The following is a 16,184-nucleotide window of genomic DNA, read 5'->3' on the forward strand; positions in this document are numbered from 1 at the left end:
GCGGGAGAAACCCGCATTAAGCGAAAGACTCTTGGCACGGGCATCCCCTCTAGGAACGCACAGCATTCTTTGGGAAATCAGAGTCGGGTGTGTGGGATGCTGCCTGTTCCTTGCCAGAGCTTGTCTCCACAGCATGGTGTAATAAACCCGCATGGAGCGAAATCCTCTATGCCTGGGCATCCCCTCTGCCTGAGAGAGAACCGTGCCTGCGCCTGTGGAAAGAGCCTTAAGGAAAGGGACATGTCTGTCACTGGGCTCCACAGGAGCCTGTCTTGGGAAAATGCAGCACGCTGCCCCAGGAGAAGAGAAGGAGCCCTTGGCCTTGGGGTCGGGAAACGGTCGTGAAGCTGGAGAGCCGGCCCTGGCAGGAACAGCGGGCCTGCGGCAAGACAAGTGTCTCCCGCTCCCTGTGCAGAGAGACGAAGCCTGGCTGCTAAGGAGACATGAGGGGACGATTGGGCAAGGGAGCGTGCTCCAATCTGAGGAAGGAGTCCGAGAAGGAAGGCCTTTCCTGTGCCTCTGGTCCCAAGGGGACAGCATCTCCTTGGCCACCTGTCCAGAGGGCAGAAGTGGGCTTGCCACCAAACTCCCGGCCCTGAACTCGCAGAATCACCTCCTGGAGGAATGGGCAATCAGATGCCGTCTTCCTCCAGGATGTGGCAGCATTGGCGGAGGCAGGGAGTGTCCCGGGGAAACAGGGACAGTTACCCATTACTCCCCATCCCAGGGCACGGGCGGTGTTGCAGTGATCCTCTCACGTCTCCTCAAGGATGGGGAAGGCACTGGCCTAGTCCCATGTCCACCTGAACGCCAGAGCGAAAGGGCAGGCCTTGCCTATGCCGAGAGATGGCATTGTGAGCAGAGTGCCATCCTAGGCCACGCACGCTGCTGCAGGGTCGAGGCTGTGTCTGCTTAGTTCGGCTTAGCGAGGTGAACCCCGGGTGCGAACTTGGAGCCGAGGAAATCAAGGCCCAAGCGGCACCAGCTCTCCCGTGGCTCTTCTTCCCTGCCGCGACAGAGGGAACGACCAGAGCCTTGCAAAAGAAGGAGCAGTGAAGTGTGGATCGCGCCAAGCTGAAAACATCTGCGAAAGCATAGCAGTCACTGGGAAATCAGAGTCGGTTCTGCGGGCTGCTTTTGTAGCTTGCCTTAGCCTAGTATTCGCAGCACGATGGGAGAAACCCGTAGAGAGCGAAAGCCCCTTTGCTGTGGCATCTCCTCTGGGAAAGCACAGCATTCGTTGTGAAATCAGAATCGGATGTGTGGGATGCTGCAGCTGAATGCCTGAGCTAGTCCCCGCAGAATGGTGGAAGATACCCGCATGGAGCGAAATCCTCTTTGCCCTAGCACCCCTTTGCCTAAGAGAAGCATGGTTGCACATCTGAAAGGGCCTTCAGGAAAGGGAAACGGCTGTCACCGCGCTCCCCAGAAACAAGTCTGGGGAAGGCACAGCACGCCGCCCCCAGAGAAGAGAAGGAGCCATTGGCCTTGGGGTCGGGAAACGGTCGGGAAGCAGAAGAGCCTGCCCTGGCAGGAACAGCAGGCCGGTGGCAAGACAAATGTCACCCGCTCCCTTTGCAGAGAGACAAAGCCTGGCTAATAAGGAGACATGAAGGGACGACTAGGGCAGGGACGCGTGCTCCACTCTGAGGAAGGAGTCTGGGCAGAAGGCAGGCCTGTCCTGTGCCTCTGGTCCCAAGGGGACAGCATCTCCTTGGGCAACTGTCCGTAGGGCAGACTTGGGCTAGCTACCTGGCGCCATACCCGGAACTCGCAGAAACAGCTCCCTCGAGAAATGCGCAGTCAGGTGCCATCTTCCTCCAAGATGTGACAGCATTGTGGGTGGCAGGGTGTGTGCCGGGAAAAGAGTGGGGACAATCCCCGAAAGCTCCCCATTCCAGTAACGGGCAGTGTTCAGGGATCCTGTCGCCTCTCCTCTCCTGTGAGGAAGACACTGACCTAGCCCGCGAATCCACCTGAGGGCCAGTGCCAAAGGCCAAAGTTGCCTACACCGGGAGATGGTAGTGTGCATAGAGTGCCATCCTAGGCAATGCACGCTGCTGCAGGGTTGTGGCTGTGTCTGCTTAGTTCACCCAGGCATGGGGAACCCAGGGCATCAACATGGAGTCCGGGAAAGCAAGGCCCAAGAGGCAGCAGCTCTCCCGCAGCTCTTCTTCCCTGCCGCTACAGAGCGAACAACCAAAGCCTTGCTGAGGAAGCAGCAGCGAAGTGCGATTCGTGCCAGGCTGAAAACCTCTGCGAAAGCATAGCAGTCGCTGGGAAATCAGAGTCTGTTCTGTGGGTTGCTGTTGCTGCTTGCCTTAGCCTAGTATTATCAGCATGGCGGGAGAAACCCGCATTAAGCGAAAGACTCTTGGCACGGGCATCCCCTCTAGGAACGCACAGCATTCTTTGGGAAATCAGAGTCGGGTGTGTGGGATGCTGCCGGTTCCTTGCCAGAGCTTGTCTCCACCGCATGGTGTAATAAACCCGCATGGAGCGAAATCCTCTATGCCTGGGCATCCCCTCTGCCTGAGAGAGAACCGTGCCTGCGCCTGTGGAAAGAGCCTTAAGGAAAGGGACATGTCTGTCACTGGGCTCCACAGGAGCCTGTCTTGGGAAAATGCAGCACGCTGCCCCAGGAGAAGAGAAGGAGCCCTTGGCCTTGGGGTCGGGAAACGGTCGTGAAGCTGGAGAGCCGGCCCTGGCAGGAACAGCGGGCCTGCGGCAAGACAAGTGTCACCCGCTCCCTGTGCAGAGAGACGAAGCCTGGCTGCTAAGGAGACATGAGGGGACGATTGGGCAAGGGAGCGTGCTCCAATCTGAGGAAGGAGTCCGAGAAGGAAGGCCTTTCCTGTGCCTCTGGTCCCAAGGGGACAGCATCTCCTTGGCCACCTGTCCAGAGGGCAGAAGTGGGCTTGCCACCAAACTCCCGGCCCTGAACTCGCAGAATCACCTCCTGGAGGAATGGGCAATCAGATGCCGTCTTCCTCCAGGATGTGGCAGCATTGGCGGAGGCAGGGAGTGTCCCGGGGAAACAGGGACAGTTACCCATTACTCCCCATCCCAGGGCACGGGCGGTGTTGCAGTGATCCTCTCACGTCTCCTCAAGGATGGGGAAGGCACTGGCCTAGTCCCCTGTCCACCTGAACGCCAGAGCGAAAGGGCAGGCCTTGCCTATGCCGAGAGATGGCATTGTGAGCAGAGTGCCATCCTAGGCCACGCACGCTGCTGCAGGGTCGAGGCTGTGTCTGCTTAGTTCGGCTTAGCGAGGTGAACCCCGGGTGCGAACTTGGAGCCGAGGAAATCAAGGCCCAAGCGGCACCAGCTCTCCCGTGGCTCTTCTTCCCTGCCGCGACAGAGGGAACGACCAGAGCCTTGCAAAAGAAGGAGCAGTGAAGTGTGGATCGCGCCAAGCTGAAAACCTCTGCGAAAGCATAGCAGTCACTGGGAAATCAGAGTCGGTTCTGCGGGCTGCTTTTGTAGCTTGCCTTAGCCTAGTATTCGCAGCACGATGGGAGAAACCCGTAGAGAGCGAAAGCCCCTTTGCTGTGGCATCTCCTCTGGGAAAGCACAGCATTCGTTGTGAAATCAGAATCGGATGTGTGGGATGCTGCAGCTGAATGCCTGAGCTAGTCCCCGCAGAATGGTGGAAGATACCCGCATGGAGCGAAATCCTCTTTGCCCTAGCACCCCTTTGCCTAAGAGAAGCATGGTTGCACATCTGAAAGGGCCTTCAGGAAAGGGAAACGGCTGTCACCGCGCTCCCCAGAAACAAGTCTGGGGAAGGCACAGCACGCCGCCCCCAGAGAAGAGAAGGAGCCATTGGCCTTGGGGTCGGGAAACGGTCGGGAAGCAGAAGAGCCTGCCCTGGCAGGAACAGCAGGCCGGTGGCAAGACAAATGTCACCCGCTCCCTTTGCAGAGAGACAAAGCCTGGCTAATAAGGAGACATGAAGGGACGACTAGGGCAGGGACGCGTGCTCCACTCTGAGGAAGGAGTCTGGGCAGAAGGCAGGCCTGTCCTGTGCCTCTGGCCCAAGGGGACAGCATCTCCTTGGGCAACTGTCCGTAGGGCAGACTTGGGCTAGCTACCTGGCGCCATACCCGGAACTCGCAGAAACAGCTCCCTCGAGAAATGCGCAGTCAGGTGCCATCTTCCTCCAAGATGTGACAGCATTGTGGGTGGCAGGGTGTGTGCCGGGAAAAGAGTGGGGACAATCCCCGAAAGCTCCCCATTCCAGTAACGGGCAGTGTTCAGGGATCCTGTCGCCTCTCCTCTCCTGTGAGGAAGACACTGACCTAGCCCGCGAATCCACCTTAAGGCCCTTGCCAAAGGCCAAAGTTGCCTACACCGGGAGATGGTAGTGTGCATAGAGTGCCATCCTAGGCAATGCACGCTGCTGCAGGGTTGTGGCTGTGTCTGCTTAGTTCACCCTGGCATGGGGAACCCAGGGCATCAACATGGAGTCCGGGAAAGCAAGGCCCAAGAGGCAGCAGCTCTCCCGCAGCTCTTCTTCCCTGCCGCTACAGAGCGAACAACCAAAGCCTTGCTGAGGAAGCAGCAGCGAAGTGCGATTCGTGCCAGGCTGAAAACCTCTGCGAAAGCATAGCAGTCGCTGGGAAATCAGAGTCTGTTCTGTGGGTTGCTGTTGCTGCTTGCCTTAGCCTAGTATTATCAGCATGGCGGGAGAAACCCGCATTAAGCGAAAGACTCTTGGCACGGGCATCCCCTCTAGGAACGCACAGCATTCTTTGGGAAATCAGAGTCGGGTGTGTGGGATGCTGCCGGTTCCTTGCCAGAGCTTGTCTCCACCGCATGGTGTAATAAACCCGCATGGAGCGAAATCCTCTATGCCTGGGCATCCCCTCTGCCTGAGAGAGAACCGTGCCTGCGCCTGTGGAAAGAGCCTTAAGGAAAGGGACATGTCTGTCACTGGGCTCCACAGGAGCCTGTCTTGGGAAAATGCAGCACGCTGCCCCAGGAGAAGAGAAGGAGCCCTTGGCCTTGGGGTCGGGAAACGGTCTGAAGCTGGAGAGCCGGCCCTGGCAGGAACAGCGGGCCTGCGGCAAGACAAGTGTCACCCGCTCCCTGTGCAGAGAGACGAAGCCTGGCTGCTAAGGAGACATGAGGGGACGATTGGGCAAGGGAGCGTGCTCCAATCTGAGGAAGGAGTCCGAGAAGGAAGGCCTTTCCTGTGCCTCTGGTCCCAAGGGGACAGCATCTCCTTGGCCACCTGTCCAGAGGGCAGAAGTGGGCTTGCCACCAAACTCCCGGCCCTGAACTCGCAGAATCACCTCCTGGAGGAATGGGCAATCAGATGCCGTCTTCCTCCAGGATGTGGCAGCATTGGCGGAGGCAGGGAGTGTCCCGGGGAAACAGGGACAGTTACCCATTACTCCCCAACCCAGGGCACGGGCGGTGTTGCAGTGATCCTCTCACGTCTCCTCAAGGATGGGGAAGGCACTGGCCTAGTCCCCTGTCCACCTGAACGCCAGAGCGAAAGGGCAGGCCTTGCCTATGCCGAGAGATGGCATTGTGAGCAGAGTGCCATCCTAGGCCACGCACGCTGCTGCAGGGTCGAGGCTGTGTCTGCTTAGTTCGGCTTAGCGAGGTGAACCCCGGGTGCGAACTTGGAGCCGAGGAAATCAAGGCCCAAGCGGCACCAGCTCTCCCGTGGCTCTTCTTCCCTGCCGCGACAGAGGGAACGACCAGAGCCTTGCAAAAGAAGGAGCAGTGAAGTGTGGATCGCGCCAAGCTGAAAACCTCTGCGAAAGCATAGCAGTCACTGGGAAATCAGAGTCGGTTCTGCGGGCTGCTTTTGTAGCTTGCCTTAGCCTAGTATTCGCAGCACGATGGGAGAAACCCGTAGAGAGCGAAAGCCCCTTTGCTGTGGCATCTCCTCTGGGAAAGCACAGCATTCGTTGTGAAATCAGAATCGGATGTGTGGGATGCTGCAGCTGAATGCCTGAGCTAGTCCCCGCAGAATGGTGGAAGATACCCGCATGGAGCGAAATCCTCTTTGCCCTAGCACCCCTTTGCCTAAGAGAAGCATGGTTGCACATCTGAAAGGGCCTTCAGGAAAGGGAAACGGCTGTCACCGCGCTCCCCAGAAACAAGTCTGGGGAAGGCACAGCACGCCGCCCCCAGAGAAGAGAAGGAGCCATTGGCCTTGGGGTCGGGAAACGGTCGGGAAGCAGAAGAGCCTGCCCTGGCAGGAACAGCAGGCCGGTGGCAAGACAAATGTCACCCGCTCCCTTTGCAGAGAGACAAAGCCTGGCTAATAAGGAGACATGAAGGGACGACTAGGGCAGGGACGCGTGCTCCACTCTGAGGAAGGAGTCTGGGCAGAAGGCAGGCCTGTCCTGTGCCTCTGGTCCCAAGGGGACAGCATCTCCTTGGGCAACTGTCCGTAGGGCAGACTTGGGCTAGCTACCTGGCGCCATACCCGGAACTCGCAGAAACAGCTCCCTCGAGAAATGCGCAGTCAGGTGCCATCTTCCTCCAAGATGTGACAGCATTGTGGGTGGCAGGGTGTGTGCCGGGAAAAGAGTGGGGACAATCCCCGAAAGCTCCCCATTCCAGTAACGGGCAGTGTTCAGGGATCCTGTCGCCTCTCCTCTCCTGTGAGGAAGACACTGACCTAGCCCGCGAATCCACCTGAGGGCCAGTGCCAAAGGCCAAAGTTGCCTACACCGGGAGATGGTAGTGTGCATAGAGTGCCATCCTAGGCAATGCACGCTGCTGCAGGGTTGTGGCTGTGTCTGCTTAGTTCACCCTGGCATGGGGAACCCAGGGCATCAACATGGAGTCCGGGAAAGCAAGGCCCAAGAGGCAGCAGCTCTCCCGCAGCTCTTCTTCCCTGCCGCTACAGAGCGAACAACCAAAGCCTTGCTGAGGAAGCAGCAGCGAAGTGCGATTCGTGCCAGGCTGAAAACCTCTGCGAAAGCATAGCAGTCGCTGGGAAATCAGAGTCTGTTCTGTGGGTTGCTGTTGCTGCTTGCCTTAGCCTAGTATTATCAGCATGGCGGGAGAAACCCGCATTAAGCGAAAGACTCTTGGCACGGGCATCCCCTCTAGGAACGCACAGCATTCTTTGGGAAATCAGAGTCGGGTGTGTGGGATGCTGCCGGTTCCTTGCCAGAGCTTGTCTCCACAGCATGGTGTAATAAACCCGCATGGAGCGAAATCCTCTATGCCTGGGCATCCCCTCTGCCTGAGAGAGAACCGTGCTTGCGCCTGTGGAAAGAGCCTTAAGGAAAGGGACATGTCTGTCACTGGGCTCCACAGGAGCCTGTCTTGGGAAAATGCAGCACGCTGCCCCAGGAGAAGAGAAGGAGCCCTTGGCCTTGGGGTCGGGAAACGGTCGTGAAGCTGGAGAGCCGGCCCTGGCAGGAACAGCGGGCCTGCGGCAAGACAAGTGTCACCCGCTCCCTGTGCAGAGAGACGAAGCCTGGCTGCTAAGGAGACATGAGGGGACGATTGGGCAAGGGAGCGTGCTCCAATCTGAGGAAGGAGTCCGAGAAGGAAGGCCTTTCCTGTGCCTCTGGTCCCAAGGGGACAGCATCTCCTTGGCCACCAGTCCAGAGGGCAGAAGTGGGCTTGCCACCAAACTCCCGGCCCTGAACTCGCAGAATCACCTCCTGGAGGAATGGGCAATCAGATGCCGTCTTCCTCCAGGATGTGGCAGCATTGGCGGAGGCAGGGAGTGTCCCGGGGAAACAGGGACAGTTACCCATTACTCCCCATCCCAGGGCACGGGCGGTGTTGCAGTGATCCTCTCACGTCTCCTCAAGGATGGGGAAGGCACTGGCCTAGTCCCCTGTCCACCTGAACGCCAGAGCGAAAGGGCAGGCCTTGCCTATGCCGAGAGATGGCATTGTGAGCAGAGTGCCATCCTAGGCCACGCACGCTGCTGCAGGGTCGAGGCTGTGTCTGCTTAGTTCGGCTTAGCGAGGTGAACCCCGGGTGCGAACTTGGAGCCGAGGAAATCAAGGCCCAAGCGGCACCAGCTCTCCCGTGGCTCTTCTTCCCTGCCGCGACAGAGGGAACGACCAGAGCCTTGCAAAAGAAGGAGCAGTGAAGTGTGGATCGCGCCAAGCTGAAAACCTCTGCGAAAGCATAGCAGTCACTGGGAAATCAGAGTCGGTTCTGCGGGCTGCTTTTGTAGCTTGCCTTAGCCTAGTATTCGCAGCACGATGGGAGAAACCCGTAGAGAGCGAAAGCCCCTTTGCTGTGGCATCTCCTCTGGGAAAGCACAGCATTCGTTGTGAAATCAGAATCGGATGTGTGGGATGCTGCAGCTGAATGCCTGAGCTAGTCCCCGCAGAATGGTGGAAGATACCCGCATGGAGCGAAATCCTCTTTGCCCTAGCACCCCTTTGCCTAAGAGAAGCATGGTTGCACATCTGAAAGGGCCTTCAGGAAAGGGAAACGGCTGTCACCGCGCTCCCCAGAAACAAGTCTGGGGAAGGCACAGCACGCCGCCCCCAGAGAAGAGAAGGAGCCATTGGCCTTGGGGTCGGGAAACGGTCGGGAAGCAGAAGAGCCTGCCCTGGCAGGAACAGCAGGCCGGTGGCAAGACAAATGTCACCCGCTCCCTTTGCAGAGAGACAAAGCCTGGCTAATAAGGAGACATGAAGGGACGACTAGGGCAGGGACGCGTGCTCCACTCTGAGGAAGGAGTCTGGGCAGAAGGCAGGCCTGTCCTGTGCCTCTGGTCCCAAGGGGACAGCATCTCCTTGGGCAACTGTCCGTAGGGCAGACTTGGGCTAGCTACCTGGCGCCATACCCGGAACTCGCAGAAACAGCTCCCTCGAGAAATGCGCAGTCAGGTGCCATCTTCCTCCAAGATGTGACAGCATTGTGGGTGGCAGGGTGTGTGCCGGGAAAAGAGTGGGGACAATCCCCGAAAGCTCCCCATTCCAGTAACGGGCAGTGTTCAGGGATCCTGTCGCCTCTCCTCTCCTGTGAGGAAGACACTGACCTAGCCTGCGAATCCACCTGAGGGCCAGTGCCAAAGGCCAAAGTTGCCTACACCGGGAGATGGTAGTGTGCATAGAGTGCCATCCTAGGCAATGCACGCTGCTGCAGGGTTGTGGCTGTGTCTGCTTAGTTCACCCTGGCATGGGGAACCCAGGGCATCAACATGGAGTCCGGGAAAGCAAGGCCCAAGAGGCAGCAGCTCTCCCGCAGCTCTTCTTCCCTGCCGCTACAGAGCGAACAACCAAAGCCTTGCTGAGGAAGCAGCAGCGAAGTGCGATTCGTGCCAGGCTGAAAACCTCTGCGAAAGCATAGCAGTGGCTGGGAAATCAGAGTCTGTCTGTGGGTTGCTGTTGCTGCTTGCCTTAGCCTAGTATTATCAGCATGGCGGGAGAAACCCGCATTAAGCGAAAGACTCTTGGCACGGGCATCCCCTCTAGGAACGCACAGCATTCTTTGGGAAATCAGAGTCGGGTGTGTGGGATGCTGCCGGTTCCTTGCCAGAGCTTGTCTCCACAGCATGGTGTAATAAACCCGCATGGAGCGAAATCCTCTATGCCTGGGCATCCCCTCTGCCTGAGAGAGAACCGTGCCTGCGCCTGTGGAAAGAGCCTTAAGGAAAGGGACATGTCTGTCACTGGGCTCCACAGGAGCCTGTCTTGGGAAAATGCAGCACGCTGCCCCAGGAGAAGAGAAGGAGCCCTTGGCCTTGGGGTCGGGAAACGGTCGTGAAGCTGGAGAGCCGGCCCTGGCAGGAACAGCGGGCCTGCGGCAAGACAAGTGTCACCCGCTCCCTGTGCAGAGAGACGAAGCCCGGCTGCTAAGGAGACATGAGGGGACGATTGGGCAAGGGAGCGTGCTCCAATCTGAGGAAGGAGTCCGAGAAGGAAGGCCTTTCCTGTGCCTCTGGTCCCAAGGGGACAGCATCTCCTTGGCCACCAGTCCAGAGGGCAGAAGTGGGCTTGCCACCAAACTCCCGGCCCTGAACTCGCAGAATCACCTCCTGGAGGAATGGGCAATCAGATGCCGTCTTCCTCCAGGATGTGGCAGCATTGGCGGAGGCAGGGAGTGTCCCGGGGAAACAGGGACAGTTACCCATTACTCCCCATCCCAGGGCACGGGCGGTGTTGCAGTGATCCTCTCACGTCTCCTCAAGGATGGGGAAGGCACTGGCCTAGTCCCCTGTCCACCTGAACGCCAGAGCGAAAGGGCAGGCCTTGCCTATGCCGAGAGATGGCATTGTGAGCAGAGTGCCATCCTAGGCCACGCACGCTGCTGCAGGGTCGAGGCTGTGTCTGCTTAGTTCGGCTTAGCGAGGTGAACCCCGGGTGCGAACTTGGAGCCGAGGAAATCAAGGCCCAAGCGGCACCAGCTCTCCCGTGGCTCTTCTTCCCTGCCGCGACAGAGGGAACGACCAGAGCCTTGCAAAAGAAGGAGCAGTGAAGTGTGGATCGCGCCAAGCTGAAAACCTCTGCGAAAGCATAGCAGTCACTGGGAAATCAGAGTCGGTTCTGCGGGCTGCTTTTGTAGCTTGCCTTAGCCTAGTATTCGCAGCACGATGGGAGAAACCCGTAGAGAGCGAAAGCCCCTTTGCTGTGGCATCTCCTCTGGGAAAGCACAGCATTCGTTGTGAAATCAGAATCGGATGTGTGGGATGCTGCAGCTGAATGCCTGAGCTAGTCCCCGCAGAATGGTGGAAGATTCCCGCATGGAGCGAAATCCTCTTTGCCCTAGCACCCCTTTGCCTAAGAGAAGCATGGTTGCACATCTGAAAGGGCCTTCAGGAAAGGGAAACGGCTGTCACCGCGCTCCCCAGAAACAAGTCTGGGGAAGGCACAGCACGCCGCCCCCAGAGAAGAGAAGGAGCCATTGGCCTTGGGGTCGGGAAACGGTCGGGATGCAGAAGAGCCTGCCCTGGCAGGAACAGCAGGCCGGTGGCAAGACAAATGTCACCCGCTCCCTTTGCAGAGAGACAAAGCCTGGCTAATAAGGAGACATGAAGGGACGACTAGGGCAGGGACGCGTGCTCCACTCTGAGGAAGGAGTCTGGGCAGAAGGCAGGCCTGTCCTGTGCCTCTGGTCCCAAGGGGACAGCATCTCCTTGGGCAACTGTCCGTAGGGCAGACTTGGGCTAGCTACCTGGCGCCATACCCGGAACTCGCAGAAACAGCTCCCTCGAGAAATGCGCAGTCAGGTGCCATCTTCCTCCAAGATGTGACAGCATTGTGGGTGGCAGGGTGTGTGCCGGGAAAAGAGTGGGGACAATCCCCGAAAGCTCCCCATTCCAGTAACGGGCAGTGTTCAGGGATCCTGTCGCCTCTCCTCTCCTGTGAGGAAGACACTGACCTAGCCCGCGAATCCACCTGAGGGCCAGTGCCAAAGGCCAAAGTTGCCTACACCGGGAGATGGTAGTGTGCATAGAGTGCCATCCTAGGCAATGCACGCTGCTACAGGGTTGTGGCTGTGTCTGCTTAGTTCACCCTGGCATGGGGAACCCAGGGCATCAACATGGAGTCCGGGAAAGCAAGGCCCAAGAGGCAGCAGCTCTCCCGCAGCTCTTCTTCCCTGCCGCTACAGAGCGAACAACCAAAGCCTTGCTGAGGAAGCAGCAGCGAAGTGCGATTCGTGCCAGGCTGAAAACCTCTGCGAAAGCATAGCAGTCGCTGGGAAATCAGAGTCTGTTCTGTGGGTTGCTGTTGCTGCTTGCCTTAGCCTAGTATTATCAGCATGGCGGGAGAAACCCGCATTAAGCGAAAGACTCTTGGCACGGGCATCCCCTCTAGGAACGCACAGCATTCTTTGGGAAATCAGAGTCGGGTGTGTGGGATGCTGCCGGTTACTTGCCAGAGCTTGTCTCCACAGCATGGTGTAATAGACCCGCATGGAGCGAAATCCTCTATGCCTGGGCATCCCCTCTGCCTGAGAGAGAACCGTGCTTGCGCCTGTGGAAAGAGCCTTAAGGAAAGGGACATGTCTGTCACTGGGCTCCACAGGAGCCTGTCTTGGGAAAATGCAGCACGCTGCCCCAGGAGAAGAGAAGGAGCCCTTGGCCTTGGGGTCGGGAAATGGTCGTGAAGCTGGAGAGCCGGCCCTGGCAGGAACAGCGGGCCTGCGGCAAGACAAGTGTCACCCGCTCCCTGTGCAGAGAGACGAAGCCTGGCTGCTAAGGAGACATGAGGGGACGATTGGGCAAGGGAGCGTGCTCCAATCTGAGGAAGGAGTCCGAGAAGGAAGGCCTTTCCTGTGCCTCTGGTCCCAAGGGGACAGCATCTCCTTGGCCACCAGTCCAGAGGGCAGAAGTGGGCTTGCCACCAAACTCCCGGCCCTGAACTCGCAGAATCACCTCCTGGAGGAATGGGCAATCAGATGCCGTCTTCCTCCAGGATGTGGCAGCATTGGCGGAGGCAGGGAGTGTCCCGGGGAAACAGGGACAGTTACCCATTACTCCCCATCCCAGGGCACGGGCGGTGTTGCAGTGATCCTCTCACGTCTCCTCAAGGATGGGGAAGGCACTGGCCTAGTCCCCTGTCCACCTGAACGCCAGAGCGAAAGGGCAGGCCTTGCCTATGCCGAGAGATGGCATTGTGAGCAGAGTGCCATCCTAGGCCACGCACGCTGCTGCAGGGTCGAGGCTGTGTCTGCTTAGTTCGGCTTAGCGAGGTGAACCCCGGGTGCGAACTTGGAGCCGAGGAAATCAAGGCCCAAGCGGCACCAGCTCTCCCGTGGCTCTTCTTCCCTGCCGCGACAGAGGGAACGACCAGAGCCTTGCAAAAGAAGGAGCAGTGAAGTGTGGATCGCGCCAAGCTGAAAACCTCTGCGAAAGCATAGCAGTCACTGGGAAATCAGAGTCGGTTCTGCGGGCTGCTTTTGTAGCTTGCCTTAGCCTAGTATTCGCAGCACGATGGGAGAAACCCGTAGAGAGCGAAAGCCCCTTTGCTGTGGCATCTCCTCTGGGAAAGCACAGCATTCGTTGTGAAATCAGAATCGGATGTGTGGGATGCTGCAGCTGAATGCCTGAGCTAGTCCCCGCAGAATGGTGGAAGATACCCGCATGGAGCGAAATCCTCTTTGCCCTAGCACCCCTTTGCCTAAGAGAAGCATGGTTGCACATCTGAAAGGGCCTTCAGGAAAGGGAAACGGCTGTCACCGCGCTCCCCAGAAACAAGTCTGGGGAAGGCACAGCACGCCGCCCCCAGAGAAGAGAAGGAGCCATTGGCCTTGGGGTCGGGAAACGGTCGGGAAGCAGAAGAGCCTGCCCTGGCAGGAACAGCAGGCCGGTGGCAAGACAAATGTCACCCGCTCCCTTTGCAGAGAGACAAAGCCTGGCTAATAAGGAGACATGAAGGGACGACTAGGGCAGGGACGCGTGCTCCACTCTGAGGAAGGAGTCTGGGCAGAAGGCAGGCCTGTCCTGTGCCTCTGGTCCCAAGGGGACAGCATCTCCTTGGGCAACTGTCCGTAGGGCAGACTTGGGCTAGCTACCTGGCGCCATACCCGGAACTCGCAGAAACAGCTCCCTCGAGAAATGCGCAGTCAGGTGCCATCTTCCTCCAAGATGTGACAGCATTGTGGGTGGCAGGGTGTGTGCCGGGAAAAGAGTGGGGACAATCCCCGAAAGCTCCCCATTCCAGTAACGGGCAGTGTTCAGGGATCCTGTCGCCTCTCCTCTCCTGTGAGGAAGACACTGACCTAGCCCGCGAATCCACCTGAGGGCCAGTGCCAAAGGCCAAAGTTGCCTACACCGGGAGATGGTAGTGTGCATAGAGTGCCATCCTAGGCAATGCACGCTGCTGCAGGGTTGTGGCTGTGTCTGCTTAGTTCACCCTGGCATGGGGAACCCAGGGCATCAACATGGAGTCCGGGAAAGCAAGGCCCAAGAGGCAGCAGCTCTCCCGCAGCTCTTCTTCCCTGCCGCTACAGAGCGAACAACCAAAGCCTTGCTGAGGAAGCAGCAGCGAAGTGCGATTCGTGCCAGGCTGAAAACCTCTGCGAAAGCATAGCAGTCGCTGGGAAATCAGAGTCTGTTCTGTGGGTTGCTGTTGCTGCTTGCCTTAGCCTAGTATTATCAGCATGGCGGGAGAAACCCGCATTAAGCGAAAGACTCTTGGCACGGGCATCCCCTCTAGGAACGCACAGCATTCTTTGGGAAATCAGAGTCGGGTGTGTGGGATGCTGCCGGTTCCTTGCCAGAGCTTGTCTCCACAGCATGGTGTAATAAACCCGCATGGAGCGAAATCCTCTATGCCTGGGCATCCCCTCTGCCTGAGAGAGAACCGTGCTTGCGCCTGTGGAAAGAGCCTTAAGGAAAGGGACATGTCTGTCACTGGGCTCCACAGGAGCCTGTCTTGGGAAAATGCAGCACGCTGCCCCAGGAGAAGAGAAGGAGCCCTTGGCCTTGGGGTCGGGAAACGGTCGTGAAGCTGGAGAGCCGGCCCTGGCAGGAACAGCGGGCCTGCGGCAAGACAAGTGTCACCCGCTCCCTGTGCAGAGAGACGAAGCCTGGCTGCTAAGGAGACATGAGGGGACGATTGGGCAAGGGAGCGTGCTCCAATCTGAGGAAGGAGTCCGAGAAGGAAGGCCTTTCCTGTGCCTCTGGTCCCAAGGGGACAGCATCTCCTTGGCCACCAGTCCAGAGGGCAGAAGTGGGCTTGCCACCAAACTCCCGGCCCTGAACTCGCAGAATCACCTCCTGGAGGAATGGGCAATCAGATGCCGTCTTCCTCCAGGATGTGGCAGCATTGGCGGAGGCAGGGAGTGTCCCGGGGAAACAGGGACAGTTACCCATTACTCCCCATCCCAGGGCACGGGCGGTGTTGCAGTGATCCTCTCACGTCTCCTCAAGGATGGGGAAGGCACTGGCCTAGTCCCCTGTCCACCTGAACGCCAGAGCGAAAGGGCAGGCCTTGCCTATGCCGAGAGATGGCATTGTGAGCAGAGTGCCATCCTAGGCCACGCACGCTGCTGCAGGGTCGAGGCTGTGTCTGCTTAGTTCGGCTTAGCGAGGTGAACCCCGGGTGCGAACTTGGAGCCGAGGAAATCAAGGCCCAAGCGGCACCAGCTCTCCCGTGGCTCTTCTTCCCTGCCGCGACAGAGGGAACGACCAGAGCCTTGCAAAAGAAGGAGCAGTGAAGTGTGGATCGCGCCAAGCTGAAAACCTCTGCGAAAGCATAGCAGTCACTGGGAAATCAGAGTCGGTTCTGCGGGCTGCTTTTGTAGCTTGCCTTAGCCTAGTATTCGCAGCACGATGGGAGAAACCCGTAGAGAGCGAAAGCCCCTTTGCTGTGGCATCTCCTCTGGGAAAGCACAGCATTCGTTGTGAAATCAGAATCGGATGTGTGGGATGCTGCAGCTGAATGCCTGAGCTAGTCCCCGCAGAATGGTGGAAGATACCCGCATGGAGCGAAATCCTCTTTGCCCTAGCACCCCTTTGCCTAAGAGAAGCATGGTTGCACATCTGAAAGGGCCTTCAGGAAAGGGAAACGGCTGTCACCGCGCTCCCCAGAAACAAGTCTGGGGAAGGCACAGCACGCCGCCCCCAGAGAAGAGAAGGAGCCATTGGCCTTGGGGTCGGGAAACGGTCGGGAAGCAGAAGAGCCTGCCCTGGCAGGAACAGCAGGCCGGTGGCAAGACAAATGTCACCCGCTCCCTTTGCAGAGAGACAAAGCCTGGCTAATAAGGAGACATGAAGGGACGACTAGGGCAGGGACGCGTGCTCCACTCTGAGGAAGGAGTCTGGGCAGAAGGCAGGCCTGTCCTGTGCCTCTGGTCCCAAGGGGACAGCATCTCCTTGGGCAACTGTCCGTAGGGCAGACTTGGGCTAGCTACCTGGCGCCATACCCGGAACTCGCAGAAACAGCTCCCTCGAGAAATGCGCAGTCAGGTGCCATCTTCCTCCAAGATGTGACAGCATTGTGGGTGGCAGGGTGTGTGCCGGGAAAAGAGTGGGGACAATCCCCGAAAGCTCCCCATTCCAGTAACGGGCAGTGTTCAGGGATCCTGTCGCCTCTCCTCTCCTGTGAGGAAGACACTGACCTAGCCTGCGAATCCACCTGAGGGCCAGTGCCAAAGGCCAAAGTTGCCTACACCGGGAGATGGTAGTGTGCATAGAGTGCCATCCTAGGCAATGCACGCTGCTGCAGGGTTGTGGCTGTGTCTGCTTAGTTCACCCTGGCATGGGGAACCCAGGGCATCAACATGGAGTC

This window comes from Mustela lutreola, chromosome 6 (genome assembly GCF_030435805.1).
Source record: "Mustela lutreola isolate mMusLut2 chromosome 6, mMusLut2.pri, whole genome shotgun sequence".
In the NCBI taxonomy this organism is placed as follows: Eukaryota; Metazoa; Chordata; class Mammalia; order Carnivora; family Mustelidae; genus Mustela; species Mustela lutreola.